This window comes from Muntiacus reevesi, chromosome 22 (genome assembly GCF_963930625.1).
Source record: "Muntiacus reevesi chromosome 22, mMunRee1.1, whole genome shotgun sequence".
Lineage (NCBI taxonomy): Eukaryota > Metazoa > Chordata > Mammalia > Artiodactyla > Cervidae > Muntiacus > Muntiacus reevesi.
Genome location: NC_089270.1, coordinates 25014577 through 25038076, shown reverse-complemented (window position 1 = coordinate 25038076; position 23500 = coordinate 25014577). Strand labels below are relative to the sequence as shown.

Here is a 23500-nt window from a genome sequence, read left to right as displayed (position 1 = left end):
AATACATTGTAAAATTCAGGGTCCACAAAGCAGAACTATCAAGGCAACTATAACAGTGGTAAATATAGTTTTCCACCAATCGCTCTTCACCCAAGGTAGGACCGAAGTCCACAAAGGAATGTTCTCATTTGACCTTGCTTTTACCTGGTTTTTCATGTCATCTAAAGTAGTCGATACATTGTCAGATAAGTCAGGAATGTATACACAACATTCAACCTTAATTATAGCACAGGTCCCTCCTTGAGCAGCTGTGAGTATGTCCAAAGCCATTTTATTATGAATTACTGCTTTTCTCATTTAGATTTGCTCTTCATTTAAGGCTTGGATGGCTTCTGTTCTATCTAGGAGGGCCTGTTTGTGAAATTAGTCAAGGCCTCTATTTTAATCATAATATATTTGTTGTCCCTACAGAGGGTACGAAAAAGGCAGCAGTATACTCCTACCATTGAAACAGATCTTGTCCACCTAGCATGTAAATAAGGTAGATTTACTGGGGCTTGTTGTAGGTTAGGCTTTGGTTACACTGGCATTTATATCAAATGTAACCCCATGACCCGAGTCTATTGACTGTAGGTCTTACACCAAGAGAGCAAGGAGAGGTTATGAGTGACAAGAGAGAGGAAAGTCTCTTTGTCATCCCAGAAAAGAGCAGAGTGGTTTAAAATCTGCTTGGCGGAGCAGTGACACCCACCAAGGAAGTCCATCCTTCACAGACAGAGGCCTAGTCCTACATACCCAGAAGTTGTAGGTGTTGTGGAAGTCCGTGTAGGAATGTGCCCATGAGGTGTAAATGTTGTCATGAGTTGAGACAGAAGTTAAATTCAAAATCACGTTGATGAGGCCAAGCAGCAGGAGTTGATTATGCGGCTTCATCCTGAAGGGGCTCGTCTGGGATCTTCTTTTTCTTTTTCTTAAGGATGGTCTTAGTCTCTCGAGGGTCAGTGGGGTCCCTCTGTGCAGTCCACTCAGCGTTTTCTGGGTCTGCGTGGTATGCTCTCTTCACCCTCGTATGATGGATCAAGGGACAATACCTGCAACTTTTAACGGGAGAGGCGGGTATAGCTTGGGCAGTTCGGTTGGAGCCGGATCCTGGAAGTGTTGGCCAGAGGCTTCTGTCACCGGGATCGGAGCCTGCCCAAACGGCGGCTCTACGAACTCCGGGATAGCTGGTGGAGGAGCAGCGGCTGTTGCAGAAACTTCACCTGGCCCTGGATCGGGCATTAAGGCGGCCCAAATTACACTTTTGCTTTTAAGTCCAAACTCTTGCATGGGAGGCCTATTTTGTTTGACATCAAATGACCTTTTATTTCAACTTATATATATTTTCTGACTGTAATTGTATGTCTGAAGAAGTCTTCTAAAGACCTGTACTTCGAATTTATATCCATTTACTTTTGCATGTTTAACAGTTTTTGCATATATGTATTTATCAAGCATTATTACTTAGTACATAAAGTTGAGTGAATTGTGGATTTTTAAAGAACAGTTCTTTCTCATGCTGTGTTTTTATTTCTTGGATTCTACTTTGATATAATCCCGTTTTCTTTTAATCTTTACCGTTTTCTCTTAAGGGGCTTCCCTGGTAGCTTAGCTGTTAAAGAGTCCACCTGTAATGCAGGAGACCCTGGTTTGAAGATCCTGGGTTGGGAACATCCCCTGGAGAAGGGAACAGCTACCTACTCTAGTATTCTGGCCTGGAGAATTACATGGACTTGTATAGTCCATGTGGTAGTAAAGAGTTGGACCCGACTGAGTGACTTTCACTTTGACTTCATGTTCCTCTTAAGCTTTCTATTTGTTTTAAATGTCTTTTGCAAACACTTCAAAAATCATATCAAAGGGATTTTTAATAGGTGAATGTAATTATTTACTATGTAATTGGTAATCTGTAAGCTTTATAAAATGCTTTCTTGGTGTTTCTTTTCTGTCTTTATGTTTCCTGTGATTTCTTTCTAACTTTAATATTTTTTAACATTTTCTTATGTGATCTGAACAGAATACAGTGTTTTGTGTTCTGCTAGTAATCTTAATTTTTTTTAACTTGACTTTTTCTGGTAATTTACATCAACCATACATAGAATCTGGTTCCTCCCTTTGTAAGATGAGAAAAATAACTGTGTTAAAACCTTTCTTCCTGTTTCCTAGTTTTGTATTTTCAGATGATTATTTCACATTACTTAACTTCTTATTTGAGAATTATTGCATTTTATTCTGAAACCACATACTTATTTAGATGTGTGTGTCTTAGTCACTCAGTCATGCCCAACTCTTTGTGACCCCATGGACTGTGGCCTACCAGGTTCCTGTGTCCATGGAATTCTCCAGGCAAGAATACTGGAGTGGGTTGCCATTCCCTTCTCCAAGGGATCTTCCCCACCCAGGGATCAAACCCAGTTAGTTCTCCTGCATTGCAGGTGGATTCTTTACCATCTGAGCCACCAGGTCCTACAGTTATCAATCATTCAAGTCTTTAAAACCTCTTAGTCTTTATTTTAATTAATCTCAAAGTAGTTGCAATATTATTTCTCTTTCTCATTCATTCATTTAACATTTTTCTCACAGGAAAACAAATACGGTAAAAGGAATATGTTCTTGGATTTCATAAATCCTTATTGATTATTTTTTCTTCAAGTTCTTAGATAATATGTAGAACCAAAATTATGCAGAGTTGGTTTTGTGCTTTAACCTTTTTACTTCTTTTTTTGAGCTATACAAAAAGTAAACTTAATTAGACTCTGGCAGGTACTAATATGGATGCTTTCTCCTTCCTTCACACTCTTTCTCTTTTTACTGCCTTTTCCTCCCAGGGTCCCTGCCTTAAAGATTACTGGAAAGCACCACCCTATTCTATAGTATCAATAGTTCATTGTTCATTCATTTATTGGACAAATATTTATTTTATTACATGCCTAGCACTCTTTTGAGTATCGAAAACAGAGCAGTGAACTAAACCAACCAAGTTCCTTCTTGTGTATTTAAAGGTTTGCAGTGTTCTAATTTATTGTAGAAGGCAGTCTGCCTCATTTCAAACATGTTCTGTAAATGTGTGTCTTTAGCCCTATGACTTCTTCTGACCTAAACACTATTATCACATGAGGAGGATTAATTCTTTGAGAACATCCCCTTCTCTAGTGAGTTTGAGAGATTCCCTCTTATTTCTATCATATAATATGGTTCCTTTAAGATGGAATGCACTTTCCTCAGCTTTCCTGAATCCTTTCCTTCTTTTAAGTTTTGATATCTTCATAAGTTTTCTTTAATAAATACCTTGATTTCTTCTGGCTTTCCTTGTAGCATTTACTGTCTTGTCTAGCTTTCTCTAGAAGAAGTATAATGATTAACCACATACTTAATTTTAAATATTCTAGTAGCCACATTTAAAACATTTTTTCCTCTTCATTTTTTTGGCCTTGTAGTGCAGCTTACATACTCCTAGTTCTCTGACCAGGGCTTGATCTCGGGCCTCCTCCAGTGGGAGTGCAGAGTCCTAACCGCTGGTGCTGTGCTCACAGCTTCTGTCATGGCCGACTCCTTGCGACCCGTGGGCTGTAGCCTGCCAGGCTCCCCTGTCCCTGGGATTCTCCAGGCGAGGATACTGAAGTGGCTTGCCATGCCCTTCTCCAGGGGAGCTTCCCGATTCAGGAATTGAACCCATATCTCTGGTGTCTCCTGCATTACAGACAGATTCTTTATTCACTGAACCACTGGACTGCCAGGAAATTATCTTTAGTAGCTACATTTAAGAAGTTAAAATAAATAGGTGACATTAATTTTAATAATGTTTTTATTTGGTTTAAAACGTGAAAGATTATCATTTCAAGGTGTTCAGTTCAGTTCAGTCGCTCAGTCATGTCCGACTCTTTGTGACCCCATGAATCGCAGCACGCTAGGCCTCCCCGTCCATCACCAACTCATGGAGTTTACTCAAACTCAGGCCATTTCAAGGTGTAACCATTATAAAATCATTAAGTGAGATTTTAATTTTTTTTAGTACTACACTTTTAAATTAGACTAGCCACGTTTCAGATGCTTAGTAGCCACATGTGTTTAGTGACTACCATATCGGACAGTACTTGTCTAGTTATTCATTTAGCATATTATACAACCTTGATACTATATTTTAAATAAAGATGGGGATGGAGGGAAGAATAGATACTATGTTTTTTTTTTTTTTATTTTTTTAGTTTGTTTTAGAAACTTTTCTATATCTTCCTAGTCCTTTTGTTCTTTTTCTCTTCACTAAGTTGTTATGTCTCATTGCGTCTTCTCTTTGATTAAGCAAGACAAAGATTAAACTTCATTCTCTCTCTTTTTAGTAGTGTTTGGTTTTTTTTGTTGTTGTTTCTGGAATTGAACTACTCTAAGTTCATCTATTCAAACAAGTTTCCCTTTGAAGGAGAATCCCGTGAATGTAGTTCTTATGATTAATTGCCAAAAACGTTTGCAACTTTACATTTCTATAATCTGTGATTCATATGAAGTTTTACTTATGATTCTCAATTATGCAATTAATACAGAGTTTTAAAGTGTTTTCAAATGGGGAGAGATTAGTGTAAGGGAGTTAAAAATAATTCCTAACTCACCATTTATTAAGTCTTTGAATAACATATTGTTTGCAGAAAAAATTAAGACTGTTTTGGTAGTTAAATTAATGAAAAGTGGGTTAGAAATGGAACAGTTCTCATTTATTATAAAGCAGTATAGTGTAGCAGAGGGCTTCCCAGGTGGCGCTAGTGGTAAAGGGCCCACCTGCCAGTGCAGGTTAGACTCAGGTTCCATCCCTGGGTCAGGAAGGTCCCTGGAGGAGGGCACAGCAACCCACTCCAGTGTTCTTGCCTGAGAATCCCATGCACAGTGGAGCCTGGCCGGCTGCAGTCCATAGGGTCGCACAGAGTCAGACACGACTGAAGTGACCTACCATGCATGCATAATATAACAGAATCCTGTTGTTTTGAGTTTATAGAAGGCAGATGACTCACTCCTGGGGTAGAGGTTGCCACACATGTGATAAGCCCCTAAAATAATGTGAATAGGTTGAACAGATTGATGTAGTCCTTAACTTTTAAAAGTACACTAGTACAAAACCTGATGCTCTTTTATGGAGGGAATTAAGGCTTTTAGGGAGCTGCCAGTGGAGTTTTTCAGAAACCCTTAATGTAATTCTACTTCTGTGATTTTCCTTTAACATTAATAGATACCTTTTCCAGAAATCAGAAGATCCTGCCAGCTATATTCAAGGCAGCTATTAGGCACTGGGCAAGGCTGTATTTTTTCCAAAATAAATTTGGGGAAAAATGGTATAAACAATAAAAAAATCATTATGGCATTAAGGAGTAGTGTATATTTTATTGCTATTTGAAAGCATTCCACAGAGATAATGAATTTTGAAGAGGATTTTTCTGAGTTTATACTTAGTCTCCTTCTGGGACTTTGGCATAAGATGTTTTCAAAATGTAGTGTAATGTAATCTGGCATTTGTGAATGAAATGTACAAGAACTCACATTTCATAAGGATAATTTCATCTGTGATATGCACTGCCCCAAACATTGCAGTCTCAAATACATGCACAAAAGAAGGGCCAGTTTTCAGTGGCCTCCATCTCCATACTGACCCAACTGACCTACTGCTAGCCATATACTCTTCCTCTGCTTTTCAGAATGATAGAAGGAATCAGAACCTGATGCACCTTGCATGAAAGATGACTGAATTCTACCAAATTTCTGATGTTAAAGGAGAGACAGTTATTGGTACTCTGAAAGATGAGCACAAAAAGAAAAAAATGAGTTTTTAGCTTTCAGTGATTGAAGATTTCAAAGTTACTGTCAATTCAGTTTATTTTACTTTTTATCTGTGCCTTTTTGTGCTGGTCAGACACAGGCTACCTGTATCTTGTTCCTGAAGTTGGATGGCTTCCCATTGTCTTAATTAAATTTATTGCAAAGGAGAGGATTTCCTAGAACAGCTAAGCTACAGGTGATTTATTAAACTGTAACTCTTTGATTTTCTTGGAAATAAGATTTCAATCTACCATTCTTCTGAAAAGGAAATTTAATGTTTTACCTTTGAAGAAGAAAGAGTTATGAAATAACAGCCATTATTCACTTTTTTCAACCTGTTTGTTTTATGTGGAACCAAACTTATTTGCCTTGGAATGTTACTTTTTGCCAAGTTGATTTTATTAAAGTACAGTTAAGTGTCAAAGAGAAGCTACTTAATTTGTTTTCACAATAATTCAGAAGGAAACAAAGAACATGGGTTTGAAAGTGAATTGCTTTCCTTTAGAATTTTAGGTATGATTTTAAGACCTCATATGTTAAAATTTAGAAGACAGAAGAAGTTCTATTATCTCAGTTCTGTTATCTCACTAAACAGATTATCAACCCTCTTTTCCATGTTCTCTGTATTCCTCACAGAATGTTTGCTGCTATTTGAGTCAGGAGCAGTGGGTTGTATAAAGCAGCTTCAGCATCACCATAAACTTCAAAGACATCATTCTTCTCACAACAAAGGCATCTCTATTCATGGCCTTAAATTGGCCGCCTGGAAAATGACTGCAATCTACAACTGCCAGGTCAATGTGGACGTTCATGTTAATTTTCCAAGTTGAAAAACAACATGCTTATTGTTAGGGGATAGAAACATGTGAGAGATTAGCTATGAGCAACTTTACAAACAGCTAACTGAAAGAAGCTTGATTCAATAAAAGGAAGAAAAATTGTGCAGTAGTCTCCCTTATTATCATTAATTCAGGTTTTCTGCTACTCAGAAAAGCTGAAGGAGAGGAAAGAATAGATCTGGCAGATACTATTTCAGAGCTAGTTGGAAAGAGCATGCACCAAAAGATCTTGCCTGGAGAGACGAGTCCTGCATGTGAATGTTAGAGGAGCTATGTATGTAAGGTATGAAGTTGCACTGGATTTGTTTGTGTTGTTTAGAAATAGGACATCTAAAATGGTGATTTGTAAGAAGCATTTCAGTACACATGGCTTGCCAATTTAAACTTAAAATGTAATGTTTTAAAATAGGAGATATAATGAGGAATGTGAAGAAAAGAACTGGAAGGTCCTTTTTTAGTGCAGATATTTTATTTCTTATATTATCTTGATACTTAGAATAAATGAATGTCCTGGAGTGAAAACAAGAACAACACTTAAAAATATTTAGATAGGCTGTGTATTGTTTTTATTTTATAGATTATGTTGAATGCTATTTCCCTTTTTAATAAAAAGCCAACAAAAGTAATCTAGCTTACTTTCCATGATTCTTGCGTCTGTAGTCTTTAAATGTGTGTGTAGGTGAGCAGTAAGAGGTGTGGTCGGGGAAACAGCTCACTCCTCAGCTCTGGTTTCCTCCCTCTCAACCTTGCACCTGTGCCAGCTGGAGGCAGCAGGGTGGTGATGGAGACCATGATAATTGTCATCATTTGTTGGGTGCCTGCCATGTGCCAGGTATTGTACCTAGTGTCTCACTAGTCCTTGCAGCAATTCTGTAAGAGCACCAGTATCTTCTTTTTAAAGGGATGCAGAAAGAGTTACATTCCACAAATTATGTAACATTTCCTGAGTCATTGAACACATTTAGTAAGTACTAGAGTCTGAGGGCAGCAGCAGTGAAAACGCCTATTCAAATTCCTTCTGTGATGAAACAGGGAAGTGAAAGGCAATCTCAGAGGTTTGACTGTTAACTTCAGATCCAGACCTCCCTAGAAAATAGAAAGCTCAAGAGTATTGAAGTAGAAGACTAAATATGGAACAATTCAGGATATAAATAGAATCTGAGGTTTCTGGTGAGAGAAATCAGAAAACCTTGACAAAGTCTAGAATCCCAGTTAGTTTATATTTCACGGAATACCAGGAGAATGATTATTGTGACTTCTTAAAACTTAACCTTTGTTAGTAATGTTTTTGCTCTTATTTTCCCATCATGACTACTAGTAGTACCCATTAGAAAACTTGGCTTATTACAAGGAAAAAGAGAAAAGGAATAAGCCGGTATTCTTTTTTTAAATTAATTAATTAATTATAATTGGAGACTAATTGCTTTACAATATTGTGGTGGCTTTTGCCATACATTGACATGAATCAGCCACAGGTGTACATGTGTCCCCCATCCTAAACCCCACTCCCACCTCCCTCCCCATCCCATCCCTCTGGGTTGTTCCAGTGCACCAGCTTTGAGTGCCCTGTTTCATGCATCAACCTTGGACTGGCGATCTGTTTCACATATGGTAATATACATGTTTGAGTGCTAGTCTCTCAAATCATTCGACCCTCACCTTCTCCCACAGAGTCCAAAATTCTGTTCTTTATATCTGTGTCTCTTTTGCTGCCTCGCATATAGGGTTGTCATTACCTTATTTCTAAATTCCATATGTATGAGTTAATATACTGTATTGGTGTTTTTCTTTCTGACTTACCTCACTCTGTATAATAGGCTCCATTTTCATCCACTTCATTAGAACAGATTCAAATGTGTTTTTTTAATAGCTGAGTAGTATTCCATTGTGTATAAGTACTACAACTTTCTTATCCATTCATCTGCCGATGGACATCTAGGTTGCTTCCATGTCCTGGCTATTGTAAACAGTGCTGTGATGAACACTGGGGTACATGTCTCTTTCAATTCTGGTTTCCTCAGTGTGTATGCCCAGCAGTGGGATTGCTGGGTCGTGTGGCAGTACTATTTCCTTGATTATAGTTTCTTTTGTTATGCAAAAGCTTTTAAGTTTAATTAGGTCCCGTTTGTTTATTTTTGCTTTTATTTCCATTACTCTGGGAGGTGGATCATAGAGGATCTTGCTGTGATTTATGTCAGACAGTGTTTTGCCTATGTTTTCCTCTAGGAATTTTATAGTTTCTGGTCTTACATTTAGATCTTTTATGTATATGGTGTTAGAAAGTGTTCTAGTTTCATTCTTTTATAGGTGGTTGATCATTTTCTCCAGCACCACTTGTTAAAGAGATTGTCTTTTCTTCATTATATATTTTGCTTCCTTTGTCAAAGGTAAGGTGTCCATAGGTACATGGGTTTATCTCTGGGCTTTCTATTCTGTTCCATTGATCTATATTTCATTCTTTGTGCCAGTACCATACTGTCTTGATGACTGTAGCTTTGTAGTATAGTCTGAAGTCAGGCAGGTTGATTCCTCCAATTCCATTCTTCTTTCTCAAGGTTTCTTTGGCTATTTGAGGGTTTTTGTATTTCCATACAAACTGTGAAATTATTTGTTCTAGTTCTGTGAAAAATACCACTGGTAGCCTGATAGGGATTGCACTGAATCTATAGATTGCTTTGGGTAGTATACTCATTTTTCACTATGTTGATTCTTACTGATCCATGAACACGGTATATTTCTCCATCTATTTGTGTCATCTTTGATTTATTTCATCTTTTCTCTGTATTAATTTTATATCCTGCAACTTTACTATATTCACTGATTAGCTCTAGTAATTTTCTGGTGGTGTCTTTAGGGTTTTCTATGTAGAGAATCATATCATCTGCTAACAGTGATAGTTTTACTTCTTCTTTTCAAATCTGGATTCCTTTTATTTCTTTTTCTTCTCTGATTGCTCTGGCTAAAACTTCCAAAACTGTGTTGAGTAGTAGTGGTGAGAGTGGGCACCCTTGTCTTGTTCCTGACTTTAAGGGAAATGCTTTCAAGTTTTCACCATTGAGGATAGTGTTTGCTGTGGGTTTATCATATATAGCTTTTATTATGTTGAGGTGTGTTCCTTCTATGCCTGCTTTATGGAGAGTTCTTGAATGGATGTTGAGTTTTGTCAAAGGCTTTTTCTTCGTCTATTGAGGTAATCATATGGTTTTTATCTTTCAATTTGTTAATGTGGTGTATCACATTGATTGATTTGCGAATATTGAAGAATCCTTGCATCCGTGGGATAAAGCCTACTTGGTCATGATGTATGATCTTTTTAATATGTTGTTGGATTCTGTTTGCTAGAATTTTGTTGAGGATTTTTGCATCTATGTTCATCAGTGATATTGGCCTGTAGTTTTCTTTTTTGGTGGTATCTTTGTCTGGTTTTAGTATTAGGGTGATGGTGGGCTCATAGAATGAGTTTGGCAGTTTACCTTCCTCTGCAATTTTCTGGAAGAGTTTGAGTAGGATAGGTGTTAGCTTTTCTTTAAATTTTTGGTAGAATTCAGCCATGAAGCCATCTGGTCCTGGGCTTTTGTTTGTTGGAAGATTTTTTATTCCAGTTTCAATTTCTGTGCTTGTGATGGGACTGTTAAGATTTTCTATTTCTTTCTGGTTCAGTTTTGGAAGGTTAGGCTTTTCTAAGAATTCATCAATTTCTTCCAAGTTGTCTATTTTATTGGCATATAGTTGCTGATAGTAGTCTTTTATGATCCTTTGTATTTCTGTGTTGTCTGTTGTGATTTCTCCATTTTAAACTCTAATTTTGTTGTTTTTTTTTCCCTTTTTTTCCTGATGAGTCTGGCTAATGGTTTGTTTATTTTATTTATCTTCTCAAAGAACCAGCTTTTAGTTTTGTTGATTTTTGCTATGGTCTCCTTTGTTTCTTTTTCATTTATTTCTGCCTTAATTTTTATGATTTCTTTCCTTCTACTAACCTTGGGGTTCTTCATTTCTTCTTTCTCAAGCTGCTTTAGGTGTAAAGTTAGGTTATTTATTTGATTTTTCTCTTGTTTCTTGAGGTAAGCTTGTAATGCTGTGAACCTTCCCCGTAGCACTGCTTTTAGTGAATCTTATAGGTTTTGGGTTGTTGTATTTTCATTTTCATTTGTTTCTAGGCTTATTTTGATCTCCTTTTTGATCTCTTCCATGATTTGTTGGTTATTCAGAAGTGTGTTATTTAGCCTCCATATGTTTGTATTTTTAATAGTTCTTTTCCTGTAGTTGACATGTAATCTTACTGGATTGTGATCAGAAAAGATGCTTGAAATGATTTCAGTTTTTTTGAATTTACTAAGGCTAGATTTATGGCCCAGGATGTGATCTGTTCTGGAAAATGTTCCATGTGCACTTGAGAAAAGGGTGAAATTCACTGTTTTGGAGTCAAATGTCCTATGGATATCAATTAGGTCTAACTGGGCCATTATATCATTTAAAGTTTGTGTTTCCTTGCTAATTTTCTATTTGGTTGATCTATCCATAGATGTGAGTGGGTATTAAAGTCTCCCATTATTATTGTGTTACTGTAAATTTCCCCTTTCATACTGTTCACATTTGCCTTATGAATTGAGGTGCTCCTATGTTGGGTGTATATATATTTATAATTGTTACACCTTCCTCTTGAATTGATCCTTTGATCATTATGTAGTGCCCTTCTTTGTCTCTTTTCATGGCCTTTATTTCAAAGTATTTTATCTGACATGAGTATTCTACTCCTGCTTTCTTTTGGTTTCCATTTGCATGAAATATCTTTTTCAATCCCTTCACTTTCAGTCTGTATGTGTCCCTTGGTTTGAGGTGGGTCTCTTGCAGACAGAGTATGTAGGGGTCTTGTTTTCGTATCCGTTAAGTCAGTCTTTGTCTTTTGGTTGGGACATTCAACCAATTTACATTTAAGGTAATTGTTGATAAGTATGATCACATTGCCATTTACTTTGTTGTTTTGGGTTTGAGTTTATAAACCTTTTCTGTGCTTCCCGTCTAGAGATGATCCTTTAGCATTTGTTGAAGAGCTGGTTTGGTGGTGCTGAATTCTCTCAAGTTTTGCTTGTCTGTAAAGCTTTTGATTTCTCCTTCATATTTGAATGAGATCCTTGCTGGGTATGGTAATCTGGGTTGTAGGTTTTTCTCTTTCATCACTTTAAGTATGTCCTGCCATTCCCTTCTGGCCTGAAGAGTTTCTATTGAAAGATCAGTTGTTAGCTTTATGGGGATCCTTTTGTGTGTTATTTGTTGCTTTTCCCTTGCTGCTTTTCATATTTGCTCTTTGTTTTTGATCTTCGTTAGTTTGGTTAATATGTGTCTTGGGGTGTTTCACCTTGGGTTTATCCTGTTTGGGACTCTGAGTTTCTTGGACTTGGGTGGCTATTTCCTTCCCCATTATAAGGAAGTTTTCAACTGTAATCTCCTCAGGTATTTTCTCATGCCCTTTCTTTTAGTCTTCTTCTGGGACTCCTGTGATTCAAGTGTTGGGGCATTTAACATTGTCCCAGAGGTCTCTGAGGTTGTCCTAATTTGTTTTAATTCTTTTTTTTCTTCCTCTCTGCTTCATTTATTTCCACCATTCTTTCTTCTCTCACTTATCTTCTCCCTCGGTTGTTCTACTGTTGGCTCCCTCCAGAGTGCTTTTGGTCTCCGTTATTGCATTATTCATTTCTTGCATCTTCTCAATCCTTGTCTCTAATCTGTTTATCTGTAACTCTTATTTTGTTTTCAAGATTTTGCATCATCTTTACTATCATTATTTTGAATTCTTTTTCAGGTGGACTCCTTATCTCCTTCTCTTTTGTTTGGTTTGATGGGCATTTATCATGTTCCTTTACCTGCTCAATATTTATCTGCCTTTTCATTTTGTTTAGATTACTGTGTTTGGGGTGCCCTTTCTATAAGCTGGAAGTTTGTGGTTTCTCTTTATTGTGGAGCCTGCTCTCTTCGGGGTGGGGTTGGATGAATGGCTTGTCAAGGTTTCCTGGTTAGGGGAGCTTGCATCGGTGTTCTGGTGGGTGGAGCTGGATCTCTTCTGTCTGGAGTGCAGTGAAGTGTCCAGTAGTGAGTTTTGGGTGTTTGTGGGTTTGGTATGGCTTTGGGCAGCCTGTCTTTTAATGCTCAGGGCTGTATTCCTGCTTTGCTGGAGAATTAGTGTGGTATGTCTTGCACTGGAACTTGTTGGCTCTTGGGTGGAGGTTGGTTTCAGTGTAGATATGGAGGATTTTGGATGAGCTCTTGTCTATTAATGTTCCCTGGAGTTCCCAGGAGTTCTCTGATGTTTCAGGTTTTGGAGTTAAGCCTCCTGCTTCTGAGGAGTCTGTATTTTTACAGTCAGTTGAGATGGACAGAAACTCTGGTTGGAGGCAATAGTTGACGTTAGTGCACTAGGCAGCCAGCAGTCCTTGTCCCTGGGAATTTGTACCATATGAAGACCTTAGAGTCTTATGGGAAAAACAGGGAAGGATGGAATAGGGCACGGAAACTACTTTAGGACACTGGTGCTATTACAGTCCTGCTCTTATTTCCATCCCTCCATTCCACTAACATTTTTTTCTCTAGCATACATTCTTAATCCTTTCTAGAGTGCTAGTTGGTACCTGTCCTCATCCCAGGTCCCTTCCAGAATCTCTCAGTCTGAATTTACATATTTGGGAGAATACCAAGGATCAGCCCAGCTAGTAGATGAAGCTCTGTAAGAGTTAAACTAGTGGAGGCAGACTTTTACTTACATCTGTGGCATCTTCTCAAAATCTGAGGAATATGCAGAGTCCAGGTCTGAGTCTGGAAAGCCTCAGAGGAGAGTCATGTGAACATATTGCCAAAACTGAGGGCTCCAGAAATAGGTCTTAAATTGCTAGAAGTCCAAGGATTAGGGAAAGGGAAAAGAGAAGCAGTTTTAGAGTAAAAGGGGAGTGGTCCTGGGAATTGCCAAGAACCAGCATTGTTTAGTAGCAGTAGAGTAAAGGGAAATCCCATGGACATAGGAGCCTGGTGGGCTACAGTCCTTGGGGTCGCAGGAGTCAGTCCTAACCAAGCAACTAAACCAGCACCACCATGGGTGTGCTGGATGTATTCAGATAGACCAGGAAAGAGGCAGAGTTCCTGTTGCCCATCATGTTCGGGACAGAGTGAATAAAGGAAAGAGATGTATTCCTGACATTTCTAGTTGAGACCTATAATACATTTCTCCCTAGAAAAATGATATATATTAGGTTAGTTAGGTTTATAAGGTAGCCTGCTAAAATATAGTTACCTCTTAATGAACTTGAAATACAGGCTCTGTCATGAAGAAAATCATCTTGGTGCAAAATAGTGGGTCTTCAGATGAATTTTGAATTAGGTTCCATAGATCAGTGGGGAACTACCTGCAAATTAGAATTAAAGAAAAGTTACCCAAACTTTGGGATGTTATCATGACATACAGATACTGATTTAAAAAGATAATTTACTTTTAATTTTTAAAAAGTTAAATAAATAATGATACTTGTGAAGCATACTTATCAGTTATTTTATAGAATGTGTAATTTTGGCTTATCTTCTAGTTTCTCATAACTAGAATGAAGTTATGCATTTTCGGCAAGAAAACAACCAAATGCTGTTATATCCTTTTTAGTGTATCATATCAAGGAGCTTATGTTGTTGATATGTTTTATGACTAGTGATATTTACTTTGATCATTGGTTAAGTTTGTGCCTGCAAGGAGAAGCTGTCACACTTGGAAACTAAGTAGAAACAACTGAATTAGTATGGGTCCTGGACAGTTAGTGGAAAAATTGGTGGAATTTAAAGTGTGTTATTTTCTTAACAAAATTGTACCAATGTTTGTTTCCTGTTCTTGAAAATTGTGGTATGGTAATATAAGATGTTAGCATTAGGGGAAGGGAAGTGATGAGATAAGGATACCTTTCCTTATCCTTATCCTAAGAATATTTTTGCAACTTTCTATAAGTCTAAAATTAACTCCAAAAGTTAAAAATAGTGATATCTAATATTTACATGGTGCCTACTGTGCGCCAGACTCTTATCTATTAGCTCATTGATTCTTCTCAACCCAGTGAGGGGAAACTATTATTATCACCATTTGACAGGTGATGAAATTGGGTACAGAAAAGTAAGAAATACATCCAGTGTCACATGGTTAGTAAGTGGTCACATAGCTAGAAGGTGGATGAGATGGCATTTGACCTGAGGTATTCTGGATCCAGAAATCCATTGTGTTATACTGGCTTTCATTGTGATATACATGCATGTGTGTATATACACACGTGATTTAAAAATAATTCAGACATGGAAAAAAACCCACAGTATCTTCCGCTGAGGCAGTCTCTGCTACTAAGGGTTTTTTTGTTGTTGTTGTTTGTTTGTTTGTTTGTTTTAAACCTTCAGAAAAAAGTTTCTTCTTGAACGTTGATAACAGCCCATTTAGGTTTTTATCCATGATATTCAAAGCTGTTCTGTGGCAGTGTTCTTTTCTCTCTTCAAAAGCTTCTTGTGGTATGCTGACAATTATGGATAACAGCTGTGTTGGAAAATTAGGGAATCCCTTCTGAGATAGTTGGACAGGACACCTTTATGAACAGGATGCTAATTGCTCATAAGAACAAGGTGCATTCTGTACCATAAGATTTAAGTAGAACCAAATTTCATTTAGAATTTAGCCAAGAGCTTCTGCTGTGGCTCTCATGAATGCTTTAGTTAGTATAAATGCCTTTTCATCTTAGAGTTGAGATTATTTATATTTTAAAAACCCAAACTTGTAATAATGATGGCTTTGTTTGTAATCTTTTTTTTAATTGAACGATAATTGTGTTACAGAATGTTGTGGTTTTCTGTCATACATCAACAAGAATCAGCCATAGGTACACCCATGTCCCCTGCCTCCCAAACCTCCCTTTCATCTCCCTCCCATTCCACCCTTCTAGATTGTCACAAAGTCCCTGTTTGAGTTTCCTGAGTCATACAACAAATTCCCAGTGGCTATCTATTTTACACATGGTATTGTAAATTTCTGTTTGTATTCTTAAAAAAGAAAGATTATGATATGTGGAGTACTGTAAATAGGACCTTTAATGAGTGAATTACTTGAGTCTGGTTACCAGATAAGGTAGAGCTTCCTGTAACTGCTAGAGGTGGAGGTTTCCACAGGGAACATTACTGCTTTGAAGAAAGATTTTATCTTTGAGTGAAATAGAAAGTTGATAAAATATATATGTTAATACCTAACGGTTTTACTGAGTTTCATAATTCTAAGAATTCATCATTGCTGATATATATGTTTAAAGAAATTCATTTCTGTCTTTCACCCTGGGCCAAGAGAAAGTATTTAAAAGATGAAAAAAGAGAGTAGGAATTTCCTGCCTATTAATATACACACACAAACGCAGCAGGCACATAGTCTTTGCTGCAGAAGTAACTTTCCCCCTATGTTTTGAATTAAAATTTGTAAACAGCAGCAATAGTGACTTTTTCCTGTTAGCTTTGTGCTCACGGTGCAAGGGAAGAACCTCATACCAGATATTTGCTTTGGAAAGTCCAAAGTTCTTTTAATTTTTGAACTATCTTCCCTTCTCTTTCTCTTGTTTTTATTTCAGAATTTATTCATCTCTCATCTTTCTCTATCCTCTTTAATTTTTATTGTAATATGGAATTGAATTTTTTAAAATATTTGTAAAGTTTGTTTTTAAAAAGTTACTTCGACATTTCTTGGTTTTAAATTTAAAGATTGTGAGTTGCACCTTTCTTGTTTCTCTAAAAACTTAGAATTAAGTGGCTTTTTGTTTATATTCTCAATTGTTCTCAATTGATTTTCTTCCTTTTTTAGGGAAAAAGAAATGTCTTTTATTTGCCATTCAGTACACTCATTACATATTCAGGACATTCCAGATTGTGTGGATAACTAAACTACTCAGTGACTATGGCAATTTAGAGAAATGGATTAGTGTGAAGTTCAGTAGCATTAAGGGCAAAGGGACATATTTAAGAGAATAAACAAGTAAATTATATAAATATGAAGTAGAGAACTACTATGTTTGTGCATGTCTGACAGAGAGGGATGAGGGATACAGAATAAACTGATGGCTAAATATGAGTTAAATGTGTATCACTAACATTTATAAAATTAGCAAAAGGATTGTTGATGGAACATTGGTTAGGAAATCAGAACCTACTTTCCTATAGATGTTAAAATGATGATGGTGATTGTTAAATTTGAGAGATTTTATCTGAGACAAGGACCTTGTCTGATTTATCTTTTATATCCTATTTATTTGCCTTGCATAAAGTGTATGTGTGAGAATAAGTCGAGATTTGAAGTATAAGACATAATGATTTGGTATTTGTATACATTGCAAGATGATCACCAAAATAAGTCTAATAAATATCGCCACAATATATTTTTTCCTTGCAATGAAAAATTTTAAGATATACTCTTGTTCGTTCGCTAGTTATGTCCGACTCTTTGCGACCATGCCAGGCTTCCCCATCCTTCCCTATCTCCTGGAGTTTGCTCAAACTCATATCCTTTGAGTCAGTGGTTCCATCCAACCATCTCATCCTCTGTCATACCCTTCTCCACCTGCCCTCAATCTTTTTCAGCATCAGGGTCTTTACCAATGAGTCAGTTCTTCGTATCAGATGGCCAAAGTATTGGAGCTTCCACTTCAGTCCTTCCAATAAATATTCAGGGTTGATTTCCTTTAGGATTGACTAGTTTGATCTCCTTGCTGTCTAAAGGACTGTAAAGAGCCTTCTCCAGCACCAATTTGAAAGCATCAGTTCTTCAGCTTTCAGGCTTCTTTATGGTCCAGCTCTCACATCGAACGATACATGACTACTGGAAAAACCATAGCTTTGACTATGTGGTCCTTTGTTGGCAAAGTGATGTCTTTGCTTTTTAATACCTTGTCTTGGTTTGTTACAGCTTTCCTTCCAAGAAGCAAGTGTCTTTTAATTTCATGGCTGCAGTCACTGTCTGCAGTGATTTTGGAGCCCAAGAAGATAAAGTGTGTCACTTTCCATTTTTTCCACATCTATTTGCCACGAAGTGATGGGACTGGGTGTTACGATCTTTGTTTTTTTAATGTTGAGTTTCAAGTTAGCTTTTTCATCTCCTCTTTTCGCCCTCATGAAGGGCTCTTCAGTTCCTTTTCACTTTCTGCCGTTAAAGTGGTATCATTTGCATATCTGAGGTTGTTGATGTTTCTCCCAGCAATCTTGATTCCAGCTTGTGAGTCATCCAGCCTGGCATTTTGAATGATGTACTCTGTATATGCATGATGTGTGTATACATCATACATATGCATACATACAGTTCAGTTCATACGTACACCCTGTTAAACAAGCAGGGTGACAACATACAGCTTTGACGTATTCCTTTCTCAATGTTGAAACAGTCCATTGTTCTATGTCTGGTTCTGATTGTTGCTTCTTGACCTATGTACCAGTTTCTCAGGACTAGGTAGTGTGGCCTGTTATTCCCATCTTGTTAAGAATTTTTCAGTTCAGTTGTGATCTACACAGTCAAAGGCTTTAGTGTAGTCAGTGAAGCTGAAGTAGATGTTTCTCTGGAATTGTCTTACTTTTTCTGTGATCCAACGGATGTCAGCAATTTGATCTCTGGTTCCTCTGCCTTTTCTAAATCAAACTTGTGCATCTGGAAGTTCTTGGTTCATGTACTGTTGAATCCTAGCTTGAAGATTTTGAGCAATTACATTGCTAGCATGTGAAATTGTACAGTAGTTTGAGCATTCTTTGGCATCGTCTTTCTTTGGGATTGGAATGAAAACTGACCTTTTCCAGTTCTGTGGCCACTGGTAAGTTTTCCAAATTTGCTGGCATATTGAGTGCAGCACTTTCACAGTGTCATCTTTTAGGATTTAAAATAGTTCAACTGGAATTCCATCATCTCCATTAGCTTTGTTCGTAGTGATGCTTCCTAAGGCCCACTTGACTTCACATTTCAAGATGTCTGTCTCTAGGTGAGTGATCACACCATCATGGTTATCTGAGTCATTAAGACCTTTTTTGTACAGTTCTTCTGTATATTCTTGCCACCTCTTGTTAATATCTTCTGATTCTATTAGGCCCATATCATTTCTGTCCTTTATTGTGCCCATCTTTGCATGAAACATTCCCTTGGTATTTCTGATTTTCTTGAAGAGAACACTAGTCTTTCCCATTCTATTGTTTTCCTCTATTTCTTTGCATTGATGGCTTTTTTATATGTCCATGTTATTCTTTGGGACTCTGCATTCAAATGGGTATATCTTTCCTTTTCGCCTTTGTCTTTACCTTCTCTTCTTTTCTCAGCTGTTTGTAAGGCCTCCTCAGACAATCATTTTGCCTTGTTGCATTTCTTTTTGGGGGGAGATGGTTTTGGTTACTACCTGCTGTACAATGTCACAATCCTCTGTCCATAGTTCTTCAGGCACTCTGTCTATCAGATCTAATCTCTTGAATCTGTTTGTCACTTCCACTGTATAATCATAAAGGATTTGATTTAGGGTCATACCTGAATGGTCTAGTGGTTTTCCCTACTTTCTTCAGATTAAGTCTGAATTTTGCGACAAGGAGTTCATGATCTGAGCCATAGTCAGCTCCTGATCTTGTTTTTGCTGACTCTGTAGAGCTTCTCCATCTTCGGCAGCAAAGAATATAATCAGTCTGACTTCGGTATTGACCATCTGGTGTTGTCCATGTGTAGAGTTGTCTTATGTGTTGTTGGAAAGGGTGTTTGCTATGACCAGTGTGTTCTTTTGGCAAAACTCTGTTAGCCTTTGTCATGATTCATTTTGTACTCCAAGTCCTAACTTTCCGGTTGCTCCAGGTATCTCCTGACTTCCTACTTTTGCATTCCAGTCCCCTATCATGAAAAGGACATCTTTTTTCAGTGTTAGTTCTAGAAGGTGTTGGAGTCTTCATAGAACTGTTCTACTTCAGCTGCTTCAGCATTGGTGGTTGGGACATAGACTTGGACTACTGTGATGTTGACTGGTTTGCCTTGAAAATAAACTGAGATCATACTGTTGTTTTTGAGATTGTACCAAAGTACTGCATTTTGGACTCTTTTGTTGACTGTGAGGGCTACTCCATTTCTTAGATTCTAAGGGATTCTTGCCCACAGTAGTAGATATAATGGTCTTCTGAATTAAATTCACCTTTTCACTGATTGCTCAGATGTCGATGTTCACTCTTGCCATCTCCTGCTTGACTTCATCCACTTTACCTTGATTCATGGACCTAACATTCCAGGTTCCTATACAGTGTTCTTTACAGTATCAGACTTTACTTTCACTACCAGATATATCCACAACTGGCTGTTGTTTCTGTTTTGGCTCAACCTCTTCATTCTTTCTGGAGCTGTTTCTCTGCTCTTCCCAAGTAGCATATTGGACACCTATCGTCCTGGGGGCTTATCTTCCACTGTCATATCTTTTTGCCTTTTCATACTGTTCATGGGGTTCTCAAGGAAAGAATACTGAAGTGGTTTGCCATTTCCTTCTCCAGCAGGCTACATCTTGTCAGAACTCTCCAGCATGACCTGTCAGTCTTGCATGGCCGTGTACGGTATGGCTCATAGTTTCATTGAGTTACACAAAGCTGGGATCCATGGTATCATTTTGGTTAGTTTTCTGTCATTGTGGTTTTTGTTCTGGAGGCCATGGGTTCTTGCTTCTTCTGTCTGTCCTCTGATAAATGAGGATAAGAAGCTTGTGCAAGCTACCTGATGGGAGGGACTGGCTGTGTGGGAAAAACTGGGTCTTGGATTTGGTGGGCAGGGCCATGCTCAGTAAGTCTTTAATCCAATTTTCTGCTGACGGGTGGAGCTATGCTCCCTCCCTGTTAGTTGTTTGGCCTACTCACTTAGCAACTTTCTTAGCAAATTGCAAATATGCAAAACAGTATTATTATTGTTTTGTACCCTTACCTTCCTTTTTTCCCCTTCCTTTCATTTCTCTGGGGCTGAAGTTTTCATTTTACCTGGACAAGAGAGGATGACTGAGTATGCTAACTTGATAGTCAAAGTGTTAGGTTCCAGTTCTCTCTTCCAATAGTTTCCCAGTTAATCAGTCTTTCCTTTGAATGCAGAGAGTGTAGGATGCTATGCTAAGACACTGGTGTGTGACAGCTTTGGTAGTGGTAGCTAGAGTGAGTGAATGGGGGAGGAGTAAAGGAGTGGGTGGTGACTTATTTTCTGGTTGCAGAGCCAGACCAGTGTTCTAATTTAATGTTTAGTGAAGGCTTCTTTTAGAATGGATTATGATTTATTGATGTAGAGAAGCTTCAGAAGTAGCTAGAGGTTTGGTGAAAGACTAAAGTAGTAGAGGTGATTTAATTAAAAAAGAAAAGCTGAGTCAAGGAATAGTCATCAGACAAATAAGTGTGTGAAAAGAGTATTGGCCCATGCATTAGGAATTAAGGGTTTAATCTAGATTCTACTGGTTAGCTAGCATATTATCTGAATCTTAATTCCATAATTTGGGAGATAATGGGGCACTGGACAATTTCTAAGTTCCCCTTCCACTCTGGTAATCTGTGAATTGGTGTCTATCAGCAGCATTTCATACTTTTGAACCCCTCCTCCTTGATACTCTCTTCCTTTGGTTTCTGTGATCTTGTACTCATGATCTTCCTCCTGTCTCTCTTGCTATTCCTTCTTTGCAGGCTCATCGCCTTCTCCCTGTTAATTAAATGTGTATATCTTCAAGATTAAGACCTAGGCAAGCCTTTATCACTTTCTATCCTGTATCTTCTGTATCACTAGCTGTATCTTAAGCATTGTAGTCAATGGTCATGCTTCAGTAATTATGCATATATACATCAGTTGTTCCCAAATTATGTTTCTCATCTAGACCTCTCAGTTTTTACCTGTATATAAACTGCCTATTCAGCCACCTGTATTTGAGTAATTAAGAGGCACCTCAAACTAAATGTATCCCAAACAAAACTCCTGAAATCTTTCCTTCTGCAGGTACCTGATCTGAGCATATGGCACCGTCAGCCATCAGTTAACAACCAGCTGTGCAAACTGGAAACGTGGGCATCTGCAGCAGTCTCTCAACTGATCACCCTGCATCCATTCTCTATTCCTCCTAGTCTGGTTTGTGGAGCCAGAGGGACTTTGTAAAGGCAGAGCTAATCTTGTGTCTTTGTGATTCTGTTAAAATACTCCAGGAGCCTTTAAGATTAAGACCAAATCTGTTGTTATAGCCCGGCATGCCTTCCCAGCTTCATGTTCTGCTATTCTGCCCTTTGTTAGTTGAGCACCAGCCTGCTAACCTCCTTTCAGTTCCTCAAGTATGCCGTAGTCCTCCCACACATCCCTCAGGGCCTTTGCCTTGCTCTTCCCTGTGCCCAGAATATCACCTGTCCCCTTCCCCATTGCACATATTACTCATCCTTCTGCTTTGAGCCCAGGATTAGCTCTCTTTTTAGAGTAGCCTTTAGTAATACATCCTCTGTATAGAATCTATAGCAGGTTCTTTTATTACGTGTTCCCTTAGGAGTATGTTCTTTTCACTCATAGCACTTATCTCAGTTTATTATTACATAACCTTTTCTGATGATTTAATTAGTACTACCTTCTCCACTAAACTGTAAGTATTATAAGGACAAGGACAATTTCTGGATTTTGCTCACTATTACGAGATTCTTGTACAGTGCCTGTCACATGATAGGTAGTTAAGATTTATTTGTAGAATGATTTAACTAGCTGTGTAATATAAGTTTTATTTTTCAGTTTTTATCAGGATCAGGGCAGAAGCTAAAAGCGGAACAGTAGACTCTGTCTTCAACTGCTCCCTTTTTCTCTGGACTTTTTTCTATTTAGTATATTACCTTGTTTTTCAAGCTATTCTTAGCTTTGGGCTAGTAAAAACAAGATAAAAGCAAAGGAAAAAACCAAAACCTTCCTCATTTTCATATTCTTACCTGGATGCTGTCTTATTTATTTCCTTTCCATTACAGCTATGTAAAAAGTAGACATAGCATCATGTTTGAAAACATGGGTTTAAGCTGAAAGACTAAGGTTCAAGGTTAAGCTCTGCCCCTTGTATGATTTTGCTTCAGCTTTTCACATGATAAAATGAAAGAAATAATGGCCCCTTATAGGGTTCCTTTGAGAATCAAATGACAATGCATGTGAAGTGTTTAGTATTATACCTGGCATACAGTTAGCACTTCATAAGTGCCAGCAGCAATCATTGTCATCTTCATAGTTATAAGCTGAATTGCGTCTCCTCATAATTTATATCAAAGCTTGAAGCCCTAAACCCCATTGTGACTGTATTTGGAGATCAGGCCTTTAAGGAGATAATTGAGGTTAAATGAGGTTATGAGGGTGGAGGCCCTCATCCAATGGGAACAGTGTCCTTGCAAGAAAAGAGAGAGACACCAGGGGCAAGTGCACAAAGAAAAAAACCCCGGGAGGATGCAGAAAAAAAAAAAAAAAAGGCCATCTGCAAGCCAAGGAGAGAGGCCTCAAAGGAAACAAAACCTGTTGACATCTTGAACTTCCAGCCTCCAGGACTTTGAGAAAATGAGTTTCTGTTGTTTAGGCCACCCAGTGTGTACCATCTGTTACGGCAGCACTAGTGGGCTAACCACCACCACCATTACCATCATTGTCATTTCGTCCTTTTAGTAAGGATCCCATCCTTTTTCCCATTTTCTCTTTAACCTACTGATGTCAAGTTCTTTCTCTGGTGGAGCTGTCATGAGGTATTGGTTATTCTTATATAACCAAGTTCAAAAGATTCTCTTTATGTCTTATGTAACTTGACTTCTTTGTGGTCCTTGAAAGTCAACTGTTTTCTCTTTCTTAAAAATCTCTCTTCTTTTTTTTTTTTTTAATTGAAGTA

General features: G+C 37.8%; 1 protein-coding gene across 1 annotated transcript in view; it reads left to right on the top strand.

The window, feature by feature from the left end:
- Positions 1 to 23500, top strand: part of ART3 (ADP-ribosyltransferase 3 (inactive)) — a 130755-nt gene that overhangs the window by 45116 nt on the left and 62139 nt on the right. The window lies entirely within an intron of this gene.